Source organism: Physeter macrocephalus, chromosome 7 (assembly GCF_002837175.3).
Source record: "Physeter macrocephalus isolate SW-GA chromosome 7, ASM283717v5, whole genome shotgun sequence".
Lineage (NCBI taxonomy): Eukaryota > Metazoa > Chordata > Mammalia > Artiodactyla > Physeteridae > Physeter > Physeter macrocephalus.
In genome coordinates this window covers 120,605,886-120,612,545 of record NC_041220.1, presented here as the reverse complement: position 1 = coordinate 120,612,545, position 6,660 = coordinate 120,605,886, and positions in this window count along the sequence as shown.

The window sequence follows — 6,660 nt, the reverse complement described above, 5'->3', positions numbered from 1 at the left end:
ACATACTTTTTAATAGTTTACATATGGCTCTAGTTTTAGTACCTCATTTGATTCTCACATCTAACATGAGAATGAGAACTACTGTGCTCTGTTAAAAAAACAGTGTCTGGGACCAAAATTCTGAAATATTTCAGGGTTTGCCTTTTCCTGACAGGTAAGACCTCGGTAAAAGTATTGAAGCTCTGTAAGCTTAAGGTTTCAAACTTAATGACACAGAGATAATAATGGCACCTAATTCACAGTATGGTAGTCAAATAAGTTCATATATGTTAAAGCAATTTGTAAACTGTTAACAAACAATAGCCAATATGTGCCTTATTAATCACCTAAATTCACATGGTTAAAATGTGATACAACGAGGGACAGGATTCAAGTGGCCTGACTCATCCAGTAACATTTTTCTTAAAAAACAGTGTCTCTCATCCACCTATAGCAACAAAATGGAGTATGCCATCATTCAAATATGATGCCAAATATAGATTAATTTACCCTTGAGCTCAAATATATATCACTACTCATATAGATGGCACTAATGGAAATAGTGATAGTATTGATAAATCCATCTAATGAGTTTTAAAGATAATATTTTCCATTTTAACACTTGCTAATGAACCTCAACAAAAATTTATTCAACAAACATTTTATTTTTTGAACATGCTTATTCTAAGATACACTTGACATTATCAATTTGGCGTATAACTTTGCATGTGTTTATCAAAGGTTACCAAGGTTTGAGAAATGTTTAAGAGATACAGGGCAAATATTTTGAACTTTCTGAAAAGCTTAGTTTCTTGCAGAACTAATCATCTATGGGCTAGTTTCTATTTTCTTTCTGATCTGTAGAAAATATTAATATATTGTGAATATAATATTTTGATAAAGCATATAAACATTTTCACTGTTTGCTTATTGTCTTTAAAAAATTATGGCATTCTTTACCAGTAATACATTTTTGAGAGATTTAATAGAGCATAATTAATTGTAACTGTTACTGGAGATCAAATGCCTGGTTTTAAATAGCATCTCCAATGTTTCTCACCTTTTGACAGTGGATAATTCAATTAATTGGCCTAATTATTTCCCTTTCCATGTGGTCAATCAGTAACCAACATACACTGACCATATTCCAAAGGGCAATTTACTTAAATATGCTATGCCTTGTTTTCTAACATCCAACAATAGGAAAAAAAACAGTACTTACCTCCCATTGTTATTATGAGGGTTGAAAATATCAATAACAAATTATGCACTTAGAATAAGTCCTGGAATAATAAATAAGTGCTCAGTAAATAATAGTTGCAGTATAACTATATTATTACTTTATTACTATTATTGTTATTATATTGTTTCTGTTGTTGCTATTATTGTTATTGTTACCACATTTCCTCCTTGCATGTTTCCTTGTTATTTGTACTATCTGATTGGTCATATTTTCTTTGTTTTATTCCTCCTCACCACTTCAGCCTGGGCGACCATTGTTTCGGTGATGAAAGGCATTAGTGTACCTCTCTCTTTGAATTGCTTCTTTCTGCCTCTCTGCTCCTGCAGTGGAGTTCTCAAACACTTTTTAAATTTCACTTAGAAACCCACACCCACACTACAAGGCCTTCCCATTTTCTTAAGAGTGTTAGCCTTAGAATTTAGACTAGGTCAAATGATTCTGGAGGGTCTCTTTTTTTGCTGAGAATGAAAGTTCGTAATCACTTTGATGATTATAGCAACTTTTTAGTGTGTGTGGCTTTTATGTGTTTTGACTTGGGGTAGGCATTTCTCTAAATCTGTCATTATCTTCACACTGGCATTTTCCTGCAGTGTACTGATTGCACCATGGTTACTTCCACCTTGTCATTATGACTTCTATCTGCTTTCTGTCTACCAGGCATTCCCCAATAATTTCTGGTCCCTAGATGGCATTCATTCTTTTTCCTGTTATATTTATTAATATAAATTGTTTTTTATTTTAAGGGATTTTTGTTAGATTTTGGATTTAGATCCAATCTCTTACTTTACCTTATTCTTTTTTCACCTAGTAGTGTATTTTATTTTTTAATTCTTATAAATATTTTAATAAAATATTAAGATAAGCCCCTAGGCTATCAAATTATGCTATTTATTGATGTCTTATAAATTAATCAGCTACTATACCTTGACAATCATATCAACTGTCTTCACAACTTATAAGAACACTGAGAAAATTTCCCTGGATGTAGACATTGAAAAGTGAAATCTCTTTTTAAATAACTTTTTATAAAAAGAATACTAGTAAGCAATACAATTTTAAGAGACAATATTAGATTAAATTACAGTTTTGAAGAAAGCTGTTTGGGAGGTCTGGCCTTTGTCTGTACTTGGCTTTCTTGTCAATTTCTCACTGTTGATTTTATTGCATTTCTCTATTTCAGTGTCAAAAACCTAATGGCATGTATCTATCAGATTCACCTTCAACTGATTTCAGCATTGTTTCCTTCAAAAGCATCTACAGCATTGTAAAAGTTGTTTTGATAGACACAATTTCTTGTCTTTTAAATGTGTTGGTGACTGTGGCATATTGTATTTTTTATTCCTTAGCCCTTAAGAAAGGCCTAAAAAACTAAAATATATTATATCTTACGAATAGAGCTTTCAAAATATTTCTCTCACTGACTTTTCATTGCTTTGGTCTTTTATTATCCAATACACTTCCTCCAAATAGCTGTGCTTCACATACTCTGACTACAATGAACTGCAATAACCTAAAATGCTGCTTTAGTAAGATTTAGTAAGGGGCACTGTTGTTTCATTTAATTTATTATTAATTTATTGGAGGTATCTATGCTCTTCATTTGTAAAATAACTATAAGATTCTGAAGGCAAGGGAATGAAATTTCTGTAAATAAATCTTCCATATAGCAAGTTGATTATTATTACAACAATTTATCTGTGGAATTTCATTGATTTCTACTTATATTTTAATGGAATATAGAAAAGAATACTACACTGCTAGTTTCCCAATCTCACTCCCTCTCCTAGGGCCTCCCTAGTTTCTGAGACACAGTAATATTGAAATTATTAGGCCACTTAATAACCCTTCAATGGCTTCTAAGTGTTCAAGTGAAAAGTAGAGTCAATTGATGTGCCAAACATCATTGTCATATTTTAAGAAATTGTCACAATCACTCCAACCTTTAGGAACCACCACCTTGATCAGCCAGCAGCCCTCAACATCAAGGAAAAAAGATTAACAACTCCCTGAAAGCTCAGATGATAGCATTTTTTAGCAATAAAGTATTTTTTAATTAAAGTATGTACATTGTTTTCCTAGACATATTCTATGCACAATTAATAGACTACAGTGCATTGTAAACATAACTTTTATATGGACTGGGAAACCAAAAAATGTGTGACTTACTTTATTGCAATACTTGCTTTAATGCAGTGGTTTGGAACTGAACCCACAAAATCTCTGAAGTATTCTGTATATATTGATAACATATATGCGTATATATAGTAATATATAATATTTATTTAGTATACTTTCTGTGAGAAACTATACCATGCTTTTGCAATGTATATTTCATGTTTGAACTAAAACTTCCTCGTGCTCCATTGCCAACTGTAAAGTCAAGTTGTAGACAAGTACAATTCAATTATTGATTAAGTTTTTCAAGGGCATAACTTTCCAATTGGATTTTTGTTAATAAGGATAAAAATAAACAAATATTCAATGGTGTTGCTGATTGGATTCTCCTAAAGTTAATTTACTAGCAGTCTATTTGACCTTTTCCATGGCAATGTAAGATCTTTGCATGCAAGGAATGGTAATTTGCTTATTAATATCTGTCTAGAAGCTAGAAGTATGTTTGATATATTTGGCACTCAAAAAACATTTACTGAATGCAAATTTAATCCTTAAAAAGCCTATTCAAATATTTCAATTTAATTGAGCATACAAGATAGAAACTTTAAAAATTTTAGAGAAATTACATCGAGTGTAGGGGAGAACAAAAGAAATTATAACAATGGTAACTATTTCCCAGCACTCCCCTTTAGTATCCAATGTCTTGTGTCTCAGGATAGATAAACTGATGGTCCAAATATACATTTCTCAAGCTGTATAAGGCATATACAAATATGGTGTTAATGGTTCCTTCTGGATGACAACCAGCTATGTGGGTTCTATCTTGAATAACTAGTGGAAGCACAGAGAAGTAGAGTTATAGCTCAGATACCATCTGAATAGGATGGATGCAGCAATCACAGCAGAAGTATACTCCTGACTGTTCTTCATTTATATTATTCATAATTATTTCTCCTCATCACCATCTGCATTTTAATCCTGTTCATTTGAAGCAAGAGGGCTAATGACATAATGATCTCTCAACTCTAAAGCCATTTTATCAGAAGGCAGATCACTAATTTATTCATTCAGTAAATATTTATTTGGGTATCTAAACTCTACTAGGTACCTACTATACTTTAGGTTTAGCTATGTTAAGGCAAACAGGATTTAAAAAAAAACCCTTCCTTTAAATAACTTTCAATTTATTAGTGGGAAAAAATTATCTGCAAAGTAGATTTAAAAACTTATTAAGTTCTAAGAAAGAAAAAAAGATAAAATGTTAAAGGTATATGTGCACATGGGAGGTGTCTTTAACTTGGGGGTTAATTCTGATTGATTTAATCTTTTAAGACCTATAGGGAGGGAAAGTGTCTAATTATTATTGTTCTGATTTATTAAATTTAGAGTCATGCTGACCAATAAAATGTTACCTCTGAATCATGGTATATTATACAAGTGAAACACATTAGTAACTGAACCACAAAAAGGTCCGTTGTTCTCCAGAAGAAAGAAAGAACTACATTCTGAAGGACACTCCCAATATATAGGTTTGCATGTGCATTATCTTTTTTTTTTTTACATGTGCTTTATCTTTTTGTAACTTCCTCCTAGATATATTCCATAAAAATATATTTGCTCTAACAGTATTTCTCAATTCCATATTTAAGCTAATATGATTGAAAATGCCATGAAATGAAATGATCTCTCTACTAACTCACCTTAAACTAGGGAAAGGTTTATTAGTACATGTACATCATATAGCTATATTATACACTAATATTACATATATATGTAATATATCTTGAGCTTCAGAGGACATTTTCGGCAAAAAGAAAAGTGAAGTCTGCCATTTTACAATGTGAGATACTTAAATTCATGTTGAATCATTTATATTCAAGGTAAGGATATAGAAAATATTTCTTGTAGACAATATTATAAACAAGGGTTGTGACAGCACACTAAAAAAGATGCTAGTTAAAATTGGCAAAGAAATATACACTCAATGATAAATGTGAGATAGAAAATGAGGATAGGACCAAAGGAAAGAGATTAAAGAATTTTAATCTTTATTTAATCTTTAGTGTTGAATTAACAGTGATTCAATATTAACTTTGAGGGTTTTTTTGTTTGGTAAACTTTATTCTTTATGTTATAGGGTGGAATTTTTTGCCTCAATATTAACTTCTTTCCAAGTCACAGGTACTTATACTGGACATTATTTAGGATCAATTTGGTTCTAAGATACTAAAGAAACTCTTCTCTCTCCCTCTCCTTTCTCTCTCTCTCTCTCTCTCTCCTTTCTCTCTCTCTCTCTTTCTGTTTTTGTCTCAGGATTTATGAAAAGATTACCTCAATTATTGCTTTGATAAAATTTAGTGACTTTAATATTTAACAGAACAAAGAGAAGAAAACATTTTGAAAAGTGAGACACTAAAATTCTGCTGAGCAACACTGTATCAATCATTGGTTTATTATACAAAAATAGAAATGGAAGGGGCAGGAGTGAGGGGCAGGAGAATCAACAAATCAAATATCATTATATTTTTTGCCAGGAACTGAATACACAATGGTGAATGATGCACATAATTATCTTGTTCTCATTTTCTTAGATTCTCAGTGAAAAGACAGACAAAACTAAGCAATAAAGTAATAAAATAACTACAAATTTTATAAACCCTGGATTTTTCCATATTTCCCATACTGAATCAACTGTCACTCTGTGCTTCATTTATTGTCTTTCTTCACATCATTCATCATGTTTTAGTTTTTGCATAAACTATTCAGTTACTTCGCTTCTCAAGTCTCATTTAGATGTCTAAGATGTTTTTGTGGCTTTCTGGTTTCAAAAGTAGAGAAGGAAAGGTTCAGTGAAGGTGGGTAGCACAGAGATACAGGGAACATTAGAATTTTAGCGGGTAAAGCTTACATAAAAGAGATTTGTGTGCATAAACAGTAATGTGGAGAGAACACGTAGAATTTGTCCTGGAAAAATGGATTCCTATATTTGCCTGTGTAGGAACACAAACCAAACAACAGTTTTGGCATAGGTAAGATATAACTCAGGTGTTTTTTGTTTTTGTTTTTTTTTGCGGTACGCGGGCCTCTCACTGTCGTGGCCTCTCCTGCTGCGGAGCACAGGCTCCGGACGCGCAGGCTCAGCGGCCATGGCTCACGGGCCCAGCCGCTCCGCGGCATGTGGGATCCTCCCATACCGGGGCGCGAACCCGGTTCCCCTGCATAGGCAGGCGGACTCTCGACCACCGCGCCACCAGGGAAGCCCAGGTGGTTTTTTTTACTGTTTCGTTTCATTAAATTATTGAGCTATAACGTAAAGTCAAACC